This window comes from Labrus bergylta, chromosome 8, assembly GCF_963930695.1.
Source record: "Labrus bergylta chromosome 8, fLabBer1.1, whole genome shotgun sequence".
NCBI lineage: Eukaryota > Metazoa > Chordata > Actinopteri > Labriformes > Labridae > Labrus > Labrus bergylta.
In genome coordinates, this window is record NC_089202.1 from 8,844,413 (window position 1) to 8,861,491 (window position 17,079).

Genomic DNA, 17,079 nt, shown 5'->3' on the forward strand with positions numbered 1-17,079 from the left:
TACTGTAGTAAAGTCATTTTAGTGGCTAATAGGTTCAGTAGTAACCTTACAGTAAAGGTCATTAAATGGTCTTTGTATAACTAATGATAAGCAAACCAAAGGTTTTAAATTAAGAGGCTTATATTTGATTTAAGGTTGTTTAAGATCTGACAAGAGAAATCCGTAATAAGTCTGACTGTTTACTTCTGTAGGTTGATGAATGTGCCATTATAAAAGCCTCACTGTCACGGTAACAAAAGATGACAAAATGACTTTTCTTTAATCTGGACAGTAAACATGAGTCAAATATTGAAAACAACATGATTATTCTTCCCTTGTAAGCACAGAGCTCTTAATGGTGTCTGGCCCGGAAAATAAAAGTTGAATTATTCAGAGTTGTTCTGGAGCGACAAGCTCAATAAATGGAGGGATTAATTTTATCCCATGACACCAGTGTTTACAAGAATGAATATATCCATCAGGGGGCACAAATGACCTGCGTTTCTTCTTATAAATGTATCACACCTATCAGTCACAGCACTTGAATTATGAACTTTCAGGTCAATTAAGACACTTTTCTATTGCAAAGCTCTGATGTTGCAACATTAAAGACAATTCATTATGCACCATGTGCAGCCTCCACACAATCACTGTATGCCTTTTCCTTTGTTGAATTAAACCTCCAGTGGAAATGAGCAAAAGTTAATTACTGCTGTAAACATTAGCTTAACAGAGTAAGAATAATATAACATGATTAAATCTTGTGTTATTCATGCACACGTTCCTCTGCGAATTATAGTTGGAGACATTTTTCTGTGTCGTAGCCTGGTGGGTGGCACATTTGGTTTATTTATGAACATGTTCTGTACTGTATGTGCATGTTTGGCTGCAGGTAAGACACATTTTGTTTTGGTGCACATATCCTTTTTTGATTATTGCTATAGAAGTTTAAATATGTGGAAGTTTGTGTGGGTTTACATAGCATCGTGCCTTTTGTTGATTTTGTCTGGAGCTTTGCTCATGATGATTAAACTGGCTATAACTCTGTGCTTTCATTTAATGTAGCTGTCTCATCAAGCTGTCTCTCTTCTACGTACACACACACACACACACACACACACACAAAACATTTATATCCTGGCTGAGTGGAATTTCATAAGCAGCCTAATTAGATCATCTCTAAAGTACATTTTCCAGAGATGGAGAAGAATAATTGAAATTTAAGACAGAAATGGGCTCCTGATGTATCTACCTTGGATGAGATTAATTCACAGTATTACACACTCAGACGCTCTTAAATCATACGGCAGAGATAGTGATAATTGCCTTACAGCCTGCTTCCTGTCCTCTAACTATCAATCGCCTCCCCAGGCTCCATCAATTTTCCTGCCTGTTCCTGGAGCGGCTCAGCGTCCCTCTTCCTCTCCGCCCCGCTTCACTTGTCTCCTCTACCTCCTGTCGAGGTTCCTCTCTCAGCGACTCGCACTGCAAATGCTCCTGCTCTTCTCCATTCCTTTTTAAACGCTTCATTTGCTTTGTATGATTTGTATCAAGGTTGGCGAGGAAATATTGGGTGGCCTCGGTCTCCTATCCTGTTTTGTAATTAGAGGTTTGACTTGCCAGAGGGAACAGCTTTGTTCAGAGTTATTAAATCGCCTTCTCGTTCTGCCAGGTGACACACAGCCAACTTCTTTCACCATCTCTCTTCTTCTCTTTTTTTTGATGAACCTCTTCTGTGCTGCCAGGTATTTTGTTCCCTTGTCCTTTGTTATTGTGACATTTTCATATGTTCTAGCTTTCAGTTATTATGTTGAGTACAAGCTTTGGGAAAATCACAGTTTTATGAAGGATGTCAATATATGAGGAGCTGAAAAGCCTTATCTGACTGCAAATTACAAATCAAAATGGAAAACGTAATACCTGTCCTCCTGTCCCCGTAATGTACTCACATGTAATAATGGTGGTCAGTTCATCAGAAAGTAGAAGAACTTATTACATATTTCTCACACTTCTTCACCCTCAGTTTTTACTATTGATACAGTAGTTTTTGAGATTTTATATTATAAACCATGGTCTGTTTGAAGTGTGGTTTGTTTTAAGTAGGTTCTTTGCTCTGAAGAAATCAATTCATACACAAAACAAAAGCAAAAGCACCTTCTTCTGTCCGACACACCTTCCATCCAAAGACTGTATATGCATAGTTTGGAAAAAGTCTGTTCTTTTACAGATTTAAAGGGTTATAGATTCAGGATGTCTTCTTATTTGATGTCCTTTGAAGAGTTCAATGAGACATTTTAAACCACTCCCACATCTGTGCATTGTTACGAAGCTCAGGCTTTTGCATGGCCTAAAAATTGCAATAAAGATTTAACAGAGGGCAAAATGTGAGCCTTGTACCCCTGAATAAAACAAAATCCCCCCATAAAGCTCACAAATGAACTCATTTTTGTTTGTTAATTTTTGTACAGAAAAATAAGGAGTAAAAAATAACAATTGTGGTTTTATGTGGGGCTGCCTCTTTTTTGTAAACCCAACTAAAAGTGTCCTGCATTTAAGTTCAAATTTCAAAGTAGAATAAATATTCTCAGTATCAGTCCATAAAAAAATCTAACCTCAGAGTGCTCTCAAAAAGTTGATCCAGACAAGATATTCCAAGACTTGACAATTTAATTTGTTCAACTATATAGATGGCTTCTTATAGCCTAAAACACTTGTCAGTTAGAAACAGTGTTTTTGTAACCTGATAGATCACTCATACACATATGTGTGTATCTATAGATATGTTTATTTTCATAATGATAAATAATTTAGGGTAAACCATTTTTTAAACATTTATTTATATGTTTATTATTATTGTTTTTTTAGTAATACTATCATCATTGATAGTGTCAGTGATGGCATGTATTGTATGTGTGTATGTTGTCTGTTTGGTAATGTCTCCCTCTTGCTTGTCTTTATCACTTCTCTCTTGTCATGTTTACTGCACCGATGAAATAAAATAAAATAAAGAATGTATTTCTGAATAACAGGTTATGTATGATGTGTTCAAGAAGGTGTTTAAGTGAAGTGATGGGCAGTCAGGCAGGCATCGCCTCTAATGAACCAGTATTTACGCAATTATATATTCTTCTTCTGATATATTTTTAATTTTGTAAAATGTTAATGTTTGATTAAATTATGTTCATAAATGAAGCATTTCAGAGGCATCAACTTATGTTTATTAATTATCCTATATTAAAGGTTCTATATGTAACTTTTGTATAAATCTTTTTTTAATCGCCCATTAATAAGCGAACAGTTAACTGATGTGAAAAAGTAGATGTTCACTGTCTATCTGTGTTGCCTGTATAAAATTTTTCCCCGGGTCGTATTTTCCGCGAAAGCTCCAGGAAGTGACATTTTATACGCATTCTCAACATCCTCCTCACTCCGCTTCGCTTACAGAGATCAACAGAACAAACTCATCACACACTCCCGGTCTTCACCTGCACAGCCAGAGGCCGTCTTCCACACACTTCTATCCCCCCTAGGAGCTCTCAAAGGTGGACAAACTCATCACACACTCCTGCTCTCAGCCTGTGCCTGCTGAGACTGTGGTTTGTAGGATGGAGAGTAAATACAGACACACAAACTCCTTCACAGATTTTCACATGTGTATGACCACTTACCTCCTCTGTAAACATTATGTCGGTAAATATCCAGTGTTTCACGGCCCATGATGATGCTCGTTTGTGTACGTATGAGCACGTATGATGAGCAAGCAGGGGAGAGCGAGCAACAAGTTACTGGTTCAGTTCGTCTAGCGGCCATGCGGTATCCCTACAAACGTAATATTTTTGAGTTACATATAGGCCCTTTAAGAAAATGTTTGCACAAGTGCACTTCAATCCTGTTCTCTACACATTAATGTTGAATAAAAGGGCTCTTCTGTGTTCATCTACTTTAACACACACAAGAAAGCATTAAACCAATGTTGATTTTTTGCACAGAAGAATTTGATCAGCATTATGAAAACATCAGAGCCTATTTCCTTATAGCTAATGTAAATCCAGTCAATATCACGGTAATGGCGACGGCTGAAGACAACCCAAAACTTATTCATGAAGCAAAATCCCCTTTTTAAGAGGAAAGGGGGAGGAGAGCAAGAGGGAGGACTTTCCTAGACTTAGCCAACCTACATAAATAAAAAATGTCCGAAAAGCATAGGCCTACTTTGCTTTCAATAGGACTGGCAACCGAGTAAAAGAATCCCTATGCTTTGTGGCAGTGCTAACAGTTAACCGCTGGGCCGCCCTTCCTGCAGGACTTATCGACATGGAGAGTCGTATAAAGGGAACTCAGGTGTGTAGGCTAAAGACGAGCATTACGTCCTTCCTGATGAGTCTACACAGAAAGATCAACGGATGGATTTTTGTCCACAAGTAAACTCAATCTACAGAATGGTAAGTCATTTAAAAATGATTAGTGCAGGATTTTGTGGCTTTTGCTTCCGTTGTTAAAGGCTTTATATGTGATTTCTCACACTTTAAATATAATAGAAATCAAGTATATCCTCTGAAAATAACTCTGTGAATCATGACTGTCTACAATGGGTGTAACACCCGAGTCCCACTGTCTGTGATGCTTTCCGAGGTTTTCGAGTCATGACATTGAGTTTACTTGTGCGTGTGACAACTGTTACTGTTCAGTTATGAGAGTTGAGCCTATAAACAAGAGGAGTCATGAATGCAGTCAGTGGTATAGGCCTACTGCTGTAATGCAAAAGGTGTGTGTTATGGAGTTCAACTCGCCTACAAACTGACCCACTAAAACCAGATAAAACAACTTATACAGATAGAAACCAATGTAATTATTAGACAAACAAATAACTAGACCTAAGTCATCAAAACAAGGATCGACTCAGAACTAACTTAACAAATGACATCAGAAGCACAAAATTCCTGTGTGCTTCTGATGTCAGTAGTCCCAAATCTAAAAACCTCTCCCTTCAGTAGTCTGCACTGGGGGTTTGAGGAACTGAGACCAGGTGCACCTCATCAAGCAATCAGTGCTGTCACCTGGACAGAGCTGGAGACTATAGAGTTGAAGACAAACATGCAGCCATGACAGTGTCAGCCTACTGCCTAGTTTCAATAACGTGCTACTTTCTAGTTTCATAGTTGTATTAGAAACACTAGATCAGTTTTAAAGTGGCGTTAATAGCACAACCTAGCTGCGTATCCTGTTGCTCACCTCACTGCTTGTTGTGTAAATGTGGAAACTATAACATGGAATTGCTGCTGTATTATGTTGTGTTTTTTGAGTCACAATCCAGTTCCTCTACAGGCACATTAAACACCTCTTATCTTATCTTAATCGTACTGTGTAGAACCAGTGAGTAACAGTGGTTTAAAGCTTCTAGGAAAAGAAGAGTGAAATACATTTGTTGTGTCTGTATAGTCTTAAACGAATACTGCTTATAAATAAGCATAAAAGAAGCAGCCTTTGTGGTCATGTTATCACAAACTTTTCATTCTCCATACTGTAGAGCTTGTTATACAGCGCTGTCAGTGTTTACTGCATTCCTTATAGATTCAGTATGTTTTTAAAAGAGACATTTCCTACCCTCCTTCATCTTTACTCTTGCTTCGATGCTCCCTGCTTCACCAATCAGCTCGCTGATCGGGCCTATTCATCATGAGCTGGTTGAGGAGATACTGGAGGCTGGTAGGTGAGGAGGGAGCACGCATGCCCTATCTGAAGGTCTCTCTCTCCTGCCAAAGGGAGTAGAAGCTCTAGGATAATGAATTCCCTCCTCCTGCCCCTTCACCTCTCTGTATACAGCAAGGCTACACACTCCCAACACAGCATACTCAGATAACCAGCAAGTGGGAAACTTTCAGAAGCCTGGACGTTGTGTTTTTCCTCACAGCAGGCTTGAGCTAGCAGAGCTTAGGGGGCAGATAGACTTGTTTTGTGGGTGTATTGTTTGAATAACCTTTTGCTCACTTTGAGTTCAGACAAAACTCTGCAAAGATTCTGTAACACAAATCTTCTCTCCTCTGTCCTGTTTGGATTTTTCCATCTGATTTAACGGTTTTCACAACATACTTTCAGGCATCCTTTGATGGAACAGAAAACATAACAGACATAAGTAGTGTCTCTTCAGTCCGTCAATGGTACCACCCCCACAATGTAGGAAACAATTATAGGGTACTGATGGAGATTCTTAGAAAGCTGTCTCTGTTAGATAGTGTAGCTTAGCACAAGGTCGGGAAAAGGGGGAAAGCAACGAGTCCAAATTTTAAAAAAAGTTTACCCACTCACATGTCCTACATATGTTATTTGTAAAATCTATGCAAATACATGTTGAGCAAAAACATTGAACTGTATTTCGACTGGGGGACTATTATTGACCCTGAAAGCATGGAGAACTTTATGCTGCCTCTCTGGAGACAAAGCTAGTAAGTCACTTCAATGGAAAAAAAAAACACAACTTGTTATTTTTAATTGCCAAATGACTGTGAAATAATACTGTAAACAAAATGTATATTTTCATTCAACAGTTAACAGGAACACCAATATGCATATTTACCAAATAATTAAAATATTGCTTTAAAGATAATACTGAATGAAACAGGAAAATTGCCATCAAACTTCCGATACCTTTTTGTTTTCTCTTTAATTATGTTATTTTAGGGTGCTGGTGGCCTAGTGGTTAGTGCACAAGGCTATAGTCCTCCAAGCAGGCAGCCCAGGTTCAAGTCCGAACTGTGGCTACTTTCTCGCATGTTGTTCCTCTCTCTCTCTCTCTCCCTGATTTCTGACTCGATCAACTGTCCTATCAAAATAAAAGCATAAAAAGCCCCCCCCAAAAAATAAAGTTTATTTTGCAGTAATCTTCTAGAGTTCGAATGGTACTTGTTTGCTAAAGTATTGTAACATTTCCTGTCATTAAATACAATGGAGTCGAATCCCATACCAACAGTATATCATAAAGGGTACATATTGTATAGTTATAGTATAGAAATGGGATTAACATCATATGGCTGATTTAAACATGATTTTATAGAATTGATGGTGATGTGCAAAGTGTCAAACCCCTGATCCTCTTACACTATACATTTCCCTTCATTCCCATTGAGCCTTACAGAAGAGCCTTTAGATTCGATTCTGAAAATCCATCACCTGGTTCAGAGTCCCCGCCTCCTCCTCCGCCACACTGTGAGTTTTCTCCAAAGACTCCAGATGGCTCGGGATCCTTTTGTTGCGGTCTATCTATACACTTCCTCCACTCATCTCTCTTCCATTATACAAAGTATTCAATTTCACCGTGCACCTGCAGCGCCTGTTTCAATTTTATGCAAGGAGTGTTTCCACAAGCTTAGAAAATGCCATTCAAAGTTTCTCTATGATCAGTGGCTTTAAAATCTTTACAATATCCTTTACAATAAATCAGCGATGAAGAGTTATGCTATAAGGGAGAAGTTAGAATAATTGCCTTCGCTGAGTCAGTGATGAAAGTCCTCAGCAAGATATAATAATGTTGGTACAGATAATACTCAGTTATCGACTTTCACCTGTAACCTCAAATGCAATTCTTGGATTGGCATATCAAATGGGTTCAGTTATTGTTGTGTGTTCAGAGATTACATCCACACACGAAGAATTAGTAAAGAAGTTGTGATATTGAATTTGGAAGAGGTACACGGATGATAAAGCAAATTACTGTTTGTGGTATATTGGCACAGAGTAGCTGAATAGACTTTCTTTTTCTTTAAAGGGCTTGAGACCTGAGAGCTGCTTGAAACTGGCAACCCTTTCCAATCCCATTTTCTGCAGTCTAAAGTAAACTGGTTTATCCAGCAACAGTTGGGCATCCAGTGGGAGAGATATTTTGTTTTTGAGAGAGAGAACTTGTGGTCCAATTCTAGAGGAAATCCATAGCAAAATAAAATCATGTGCCGGTAATTTAGTGTATAGAGGCTGCAATAATGAGATATAAACAATGACCAAAACAAAGGCAAACTTTTCACTGAAATTATTTTTTATATAAGAACAGAAACATGTAAGGCCAAAAACAACAACTGGATGCAATAGAACACCCGTGTAGAATTCTAAACTACATTATTGCGCTTAAACAAATCAACCTGCAAACATCATCACTTTAATTAATACAGATGGACTCTTTTGATAGCATTGCATTTTAACATACAAATTGAGATATACATTACAGTGTTAGGCGTAAAATGCTTCAAAAGATGTGCTCATGAATAGTTTAATGATTAAACATAAAAGAAGTGTCCTGAGGGTCCTTTGTACAAACCCACATGTACAAAATATAATTCTTAAGATCTCTGGAGTGTTTTGAGTTCTTTCAGCCTTTTGTTTTGGTTTCATGCAATGCTTCCATCCTCACTGCTTTTAAAAAACTAATTTGCAAAAGCACATCCAAAAAGAAACATCTAACCAACTCTTCAAAAGATGAGATCACTAATTCACTCTAATGAAGGATTTACACGTAAACACATGATGTGATTCAGTTTTTCGGAGTTCAACAAAATGATCAAGATGAGCTGATATAACTTCATTTATAAAGGTAGGCGGGTGCTATCTTTCTCTTGTTTTGAATGAGCACATTGCAGTTCTGTCCAAGCCTTTGTATGATCACCTACACTGCAGTTTCAGAATCCATTAGCTTTAGCATTAGTAGCTGCTGCTGCAGTCCAATTTGTAACCTGCAAAAGAATCAGATTTTCTTGTAATTTAGTTGCAACTAATACATCTAACTTTGCCAGAATACCAGCACCATGAGGCAGATTTGTAAAAGAAAAAAAATCCACTTTTGTCAGTTCTGTCCACAAGAGGAGAAGAAAACAACTTTTCAAATTTTTGTTTGGTTGAAGGTCAGATCGATAATTTCTGATACATTCTAGGAAGTTGGAAATCTGCACGCTGATTGACTTTTGCCTCACAACATCAAACATATTTGATAAGTTGACATGTTTGAGCTGGATTGTTAGCTGAACTTGCATGCAGATATCTTTTTAAAAGAGATAATTAAACCATGGTCAGATCGGATTACTGCCGATGGGACTGGGCTGTCATCATGGCAGATATATCCACCTTCTTTGGCTCTCAACACAGACTGTTTTACTGCAAACACCAAAGCCTGCTGATATTTCATTAAGCAATACGACTTATATAGACAACAGAAATCAGAACTCTTCCCATATTAAAAATCCAGACCCCCTGTGTACTGATTCTACATAAACATGCAGAATCTGTAAATAGAGATTACTTTCACTGCACTGAGAGAGATCAGTAAGTGTTGAAGTTGAAAGAGGGGAACATTAAGGAACATACAAGCCGCATATTTCCCTCAGGAGGACGAAACAGAGCTTAGGGAACGGGTAAAGGACCTTAATTCATATAGCTCCATGAAATAAACATTAACAGTCAGTAATGGGGTAATTTGGAGCCACAGGTGGTGCTGTGCACTGATCATTATGGTTTCTCAATTGAAGCCAAGTAATAGCTGAAAAAGAAAACCTCTCCTTTTAAACTGTGCCACAATAATCTAAACCTCCCAAATCCCCATGTTCTTGTTCCACATCCTTTTTTCTTATCTGCTGAGGAGGGGAGCTGGGAGTATTATCAAAAAGACTGTGCAGATATATAAAATGAGGAGAACCCCTGTGCCCGTCACTCTGAAACAATACTTATAATGTGATGAGTGTATCTTGACAAAATCTAAATAGAAGTGTCTGAGGGGGAAACATGGAAGGGTGGAGGCAGTCGCTGCGGTGTGGAGCTCCCGGCTGATAGATGGCGCTTGGTTTGACAGCAGCAGCACAGTAACTAAATCACACAGAGGAGGGGCACGACTGATAAAAACTCTGAGACTGTCACACTTTTTTCTGATTAAAGTCCTTTTTCAGCAACTCCTTTATTAGAAAGCAGTACTTGCAGTTTCAGATTTTGGAGACGCTGGAGGAAAGTGAAGAACTTCCTATTCGTCTGCATTAACCTGAACGTCAGTCTAGTATTTAATGTGTGATCTGCAATCAATGTATTTTCCAAAAAAACAAATCTTGATTTAGATTTAGATTTTGGAGCCTGACTTTGGATAGAACCAATAATTGGTAAACATAACTGCCCACTGCTTATAGCCATTTAAAAACATATATACCCAAGGTGCTGATAGCCTAGTGGTTTTTGACGTGCGCACCATGTACAAAGGTAATAGTCTTCTTCAGCAAAGTGGCCATGGGTTAGAATAAGGCCACGCCCATTTGCTGCATGTCATCCCCTACTCTCTACTCCCAGCATTTCATGGCTCGCCAAAAAATATCTTTAAAAAAACAATATATATGTATGTATACAACATATATGTATATATATATATATATATATATATATATAATTTATATATACTTAAAGTATAGATACATATTTTGTATGAGAACATTTTGTATGATTTCTCATCCATTAGCATAATAACAGCTGGCTGTGGATTCTTGAGGTCAATTTTGTTATGAGTTTTAGTGCTGCTGTTTTCATTACATAAAAATAATGAAAGATTGATATAAACACTTCATATATCATTTGTGAGATGAAGATAATGTAGTTTGAATTGTGGTAGAAAGTCAAGAGTCCTCTGAGAGAGTGCACTCTTTGAAAGAGACTACAATGTGTTCCAAGCGGTTTCAAGAGGAAGCCTTTGTAGTTGTAATGTGTAAGTGCACACCTACGTGAGTCTATGAGTCATATATTCAACCACTTCTATGGAGCAAATAAGTCAATTAATTTGCCCTGAAACCAGGTTGATGGAACTCTCAATTCAATATAGATACCATCTTCATTTTTATTTCCCCAAAAAATGTTTTTGTTATATCTCGCTAAAATAAAGGCTTATTCTAAAGCAGTAAGATCAATGTATATGATCAATGCTTAAACTAAAATATTCAAAGCACACAACGAAGTGATAGTGGCTGGAAAATCAAAACAAAAACTATTTTTACCTTATAAGTTCAAGCTTCCTTTGTAATTCAACCTCTAATAAAATAACAGGATTTCATCACAGTTTAATTCTTTATCTGTGCAGTGTTATGAGCTCTGAAAGATTTCCTCAGTGTGTGTCCTCACTCCATCCTGCATCAAAATAGAAGAAATGTGTTGAATTTTAAAGATAAACAAAAGAGTCAAGTTTCAGAAAATGCCCCAAAACAATCCTTTCTTTTTCTCTTTAAAGAGAAAAAGAAAGGATTGTTTTGGGGCATTTTCTGCCTTTATTAGAGAGATAGTACAGTGGATAGAGTCGAAAATCAGGGAGAAAGAGAGTAGGGAATGACATGCGGGAAAGGAGCCACAGGTCGGATTTGAACCTGGGCCGGAAGCAAACACATTAACAATAAACATATATTTTTTATAAATAGAAAGCTTCCACTTTTAAACATAAAGATGAGTTTATTTGTAATGTTTAGTCCCAACCAGTCTGTGATAAATCGTGAAAATCCCCACTCTGAATCCACAGAGACAAATTTCAATCAGAGTTTTAAACAACTCCTGAAGAGGACAGACATTCACAAATAAATACTCTACATGGTAATTATACGACTAAACCAGGGGGTGAAGACCTTTGTACTTGTTACCCCCCTCCCCCCCATGCAAGAGCTAGATTATAAAGCATTTGCTATTAAGATGTAATGAAGCAATAATGATAGAGGCGTGAGCTTTACTTTATAGTTTCCATTGTTCATTCTTTGTTTCCCTGTAATACACAAGACTGAGGGTTTGTGTTCTGTGTAATGAACTGTCTACGTCTCTAGTATCAGTCTAGCATCTATCACGTGACTGGATAGTTTGCTTGATAATTGAGAGATGAAGAAGATGAGGGGATTTAATTAACACAGATTGTCTGCCAACACACGTACCAGTAATCACGTTGCACTGTGGAGTACATAAAGTATAGAATCCAATGCTTTTAGAGATCAGCCCAAACATTTCAGCATGTACTCGCCTGGTTTTAAATATTCATGATTCTTAAACAATCTCTTGCAAGTCTTTCAGTCTTCTGAGACAGTCTGAGTCTGAGACATCCAAAGTCAATATTTGACAGTTTTTCATCTTGGCTCATTTTCTTTTGATATAAAGAAAGATAAATGTCATGAGTCTCAGGCCATGACCAAAACAGTCTTTGTAAAAAAAAATTGTGTGTAATAATAAAAAATAAAAAAATCGAATTGTGTTGTAGTTAAAACTGTTTCTATGACTTGATGGCCACTGCACATAAAAACAGAAAGGATAATGTACATCAGAGCAGATGGGAGTGAAGTTGGGACACACATACAGAGTGAATATAAACAATATTAAAGCCAGATGAATGAGAGCAAGAACAGATGCTGTATTCATTTACGTGTTGTTAATCCAATACTCGTGCCACACACTCCTGCCCCCCGGCGGGAAGGTTTTCCTGACAGAGAATTGGTATTCTTCTGCAAGCACAACATTCTGGGGTAAATATTCATAGAGGGGACTGGCATGAGGTGATAAGGAGTAGGGGTCCATTCATGATAACACAGGGGAGTTTAAACAGAATATGTAATCAAGCACTAGTTTGTAACCCTGGGACAATAACATTTTAAAGCTACCTGAGCATTTTAGCAAAGGTCAAGAAGGATTTCTACAAACTTATATTGACCCTGCAGCAGTGTGCTATTTAGGGTCTGTTTTCACAGGACTGCAATAATCATAGACAAAAACATGGCACTTTTCTGTCCCAGTGTGAGCTGCCAGCTGAATATAAAAAGATATCAGAGTGCACACAACATACAAAATGAAAACACAACTTGCAGCTGCAAATTCTGATATGGAATATCACAGGCTCCAAATTTAGTTTGGTTCCTAAATGGCTGCATTGCTATTAAGTGTCAGTGAGTCACTATGTATAACTGTATGAAGAAAAAATGCCTGATAATGATTAACGTTATTGTGCCATATTCAAAATATGTATGTTATTTACAGGGATGTAAAGATTAATCGTAAAATTGTGATAAACTGATTCAAAGGTGTCAAGATTCACATTGATACTCTGACAAAAGAATCGCAATAATATCGTGAGCGTCAGCAGCTGTAGAGCAGAGGCGGCATGGCAGCTGCAGAGCAAGATTTTGAAATTGAGGACGCACCACCGTCTTTTAAATCAGAGGTGTGGAAGCATTTTGGCTTCCCCAAGACAGAAAATTAAAGAAGTGAGAAGATAACAGACAAGACATAAACTGTGTCCAAATATTGCTAGAAGACAGGGAACTACACAAAACCAACATGATGCAGCATTTAACCGACAACACAATGAGAAGCTTCAATCACCTCCCGTTGTTGAGAGAAAGAAAACATTAAAAGGCCAAACCACACTGAAGCGGGCATGCAGCCACTAAAGGAATCTTTTTCAGTCGTAATTTGTCTATCGTCTCATTTTGTAAAATAAATCGCGAGAGAATCGCATCGTGAACCCAGTGTCAGGAATCGTATCAAATCTTCAGTTGAGTGAATCGTTACATCCCTAGTTATTTATCAATCCTCCATGAAATCCTTAACGTGGTAATCATTTTTCTTTCTAAAGTCAGTCCCATATTAATTTCACACAGACCAGTTATTTTACTGTCAGAAATCACAGCAGAGGTGTGAGGATGCAACATTAATCAAGACATCTTTCAGATAACAAGCCTCCAAGCACTCCTCCACAGAGATTACTCAAGGGTTGGCTCTTTTTTACTGATTGAAAATGTAAAAGCGTGTTTAACAATTAATTTCTATCATGACTATTATATTAAAAAATGTAGGGAAAAAAAACAGTTTCTGGTCTTTACCCAAAAAATATGTGAATAACTCACGTTAAAGACCACATTTAACTTTCAGTCATCTTGGGAGAACTGATCAATTATTACAACAGTGAAAAACAGTCAATTCCAGTGTATGTTAGAATGGCTGAACAAGACCAAGTATGTGGACTGCTTTAATATAATGATTCACATTAGTGTTAGAACTGAGTGACGACTACAAGAAGGAGTCTATTTAACCAGGGAAATGTTGATCGTTCGACAGTATGAGCTTTAGAATCTTTTCAAAGGAGGTACTTGGCAGAGGGGACCCTACTATGACAGATGGCTTGGGGGGTGAGGGAATAGAGAAGAGAAACAGATCAGACCTGACTGGAGATTGAAGGGTTGGAGAAAGAGAGTTTTTGGAACTCAGGATGAAAAATGAGTGTTAAGACGAGGGAGTGCAGGATTGACTCCAAACATGAATTGCATAAACTTGAATGACTGTTGGAGTGTCCTGACACGCCAAAGTCTTTAGAAGTTTCAAAGATTTACCACCAACATGAGTCACTCCATTAACAAACTTTTAGTGAAGTACATTGTCATGCATTCGGTTCCTTGTGATGAGCAGAATTTGTTGCTTCACATCTTGAACCGGGGTCGTTCTTATTTGCATACAATTAAGAATTGCTTGAGTTGTTCAAAGAACTTGGCTGCTTGATGTTGCATAGGCTTACATGCGGCCTGCTGCAAATATGATGGGAAGACCTGGAAAAAGGGGAGCCTTTTCCTGACTTAATTAACCCCGATCGTGCTTGCTATATGTTCTGGTCGGTATAAATGGCATCGCTAAGGAGAAGTACAAATGAGTTGGTGAAAGCCTCTTGATGTGTGGGGGTCTAGGGAATAGTAATGCACAGTTATAATAAGTGAAAAGCTCCAGTGAAAATGTCAGAGGAATGTAAAAATGTGCCACTTTGACAAATATGCTGCACAGATAGAGTAGTCCTGGAAGTGTGTTACTTAAGGCTGAATTGTGTGGTTCTACTTTATTAAGTGAAGTTTAAAAACATCTTGTAACAGCAAATAAAGTTTGGAACAAACACCGATTTCAAATTATTTTCCCTCTCCGTTTTTGTGGTTTAAGGAAGTGTTCGCTCTCGTTCTTGGCATGTAGCTCTTGACCCACAGGCCAGGCTTAATGAGTTTATAGTTCATCTGTTCTTTCAACACTCTACACCATCTGTTGTGCTCGAAAACAACCCACCCGCGAGTCCAAGCATAACCACCTTGACTCTGGAGCCTGATGCCTCTCGTCTCCTCCATCCTCTTATCCGCTTGCTACTCCTGAGGGACTATGTGTTTTTAGACTGCAGGTTAGGTGGATAAAAAAGCATTCTATCTTTCTTGTGCATGAGGTATTCAATCTTGTTCCTTTTTTTTTTCTCTCCTCCTATTTGATGATCTTTGCAGCTTCTCTGAGCTTTATCTTTCAGATGGGAGAAACTATCTGCATGATCTTCCTCCCTCAGTAAATTGTTTTCTCCACACCTCCGTCAACTTGTTGTAAGCCATCAGTATGATTTAGTGAGTTATGCCTCCGTGATTTTGGTGTATCTGCACAGACACCAAAGAGGCTAACAAGCAGGTCAGATATTTGAACATTTCTTTCTTTTTGCTCAAATATGACGGGCTGCTCTGGCTTTCAGACGAAGAAAAAAGAGAGGAAGCAAAAAAGGCCTGGTTACTTGGTGTTTGTGTAACAAGATAAGACACCACTTACTGTATGTGTGATGCTACCTGCAGGGTCTTAAATGATTAAAGAATATTGAATTGAATTATTATACCTAAATTTAGAGAATGTAGTTAACAAATAAACACACATGACTGAATTAAAACAGGAGCCTAAGCCTAAACATGTCTGTCAAAAGCAAACAATTATTTTGTGTTTGTGCTGGATTGATATCATAGAAAAGTCATTTTTAAATAACCATGTATCTAATACTTAAAGTGAATGAGCTTTGAATTTTTAACTTATGTTTTTGTGAAGTATCTATACAGTTTTTTTTTCCATTCCATGAAGATTTTTCATCTTCCATCATGATTTCATAACTTTGCCATTGTTGCTGTGCAGGCGACATTCGATTGAACTTAAAGTGGATGTAAAAAGGAAGGTTTGAAAACCTTGGTGGAAAGAGAAAATAATAATAACAACTTGATATAAACCATTGTTGCTGTGCAGGCGACATTCGATTGAACTTAAAGTGGATGTAAAAAGGAAGGTTTGAAAACCTTGGTGGAAAGAGAAAATAATAATAACAACTTGATATAAACCATCACTGTACTTATTCATGTATCACCAACTATAGGCAGTCAGAGGGGCTTTAAAATCCCCCATTGACCTTGATGCACTATCTGAAATGTCTTGTAAATGCCTGAGTCATTTACTGTGCAGCAGATCATTCATTTGGCCTTTTATAGTCGCTTCATTTTTATCGTGTTGTGACATAACGTTGATAAAGTGATGAAAAATACGATCACATGTCCGTATATTGTGTTTTATTTTGAAATTGACCGGATGCTCTGTGCGTTTCCTTGTCTGACTTCCTGTCCGCACTGTCATTTTCTGTCCAGCTTGACGCGTGCCTGCAGTGTACTCCGGCGAAAATAGACTCGCTGCGTATATGAAACGGAGCAGAGCGTAGTGCCGTTGGTGGCTGGAGACGGACTGCAGCGCGCGCTGTGTGAACACAATGATTGACTAGAGTGGCAGCCAAATCTCCACAGTGCACCTTTAAGTAAGAGTTTACAATTATTTATTTAACCGTTTAGGAAAAGCTAAATGTGCAATGTCTTAGACTTAGACTCCGCCATGAAGACTTCATGCACTCAGATGCAGATCACCAGATCTGTGCTTTGATCATACCTTCAGCTGTAAAGGACTTGTTGTCCTTGTTGTGATTACATTTTCAACAAATCTTGAAAAAAAAGTTTACTTTTTAAATCACTCACAATTTAAGATGATTGTCTGAAACACACATCTATCTTTTAAAATACTCCTGACCTATTTTTAATGATAGTTACTAATAGTGGATTCTCCATCTGACAACTTTCAAGTCTAAAACACGGAATATCTCAGAGCAGCTAGCCCGCTAACATATGGTAGGAGGAACTTCATCACACACACACACACATGTACGCACGCACCCACACACACACATACGCATACACACACACACACACACACACACACACACACACACACACACACACACACAAACACACACACGCACACACA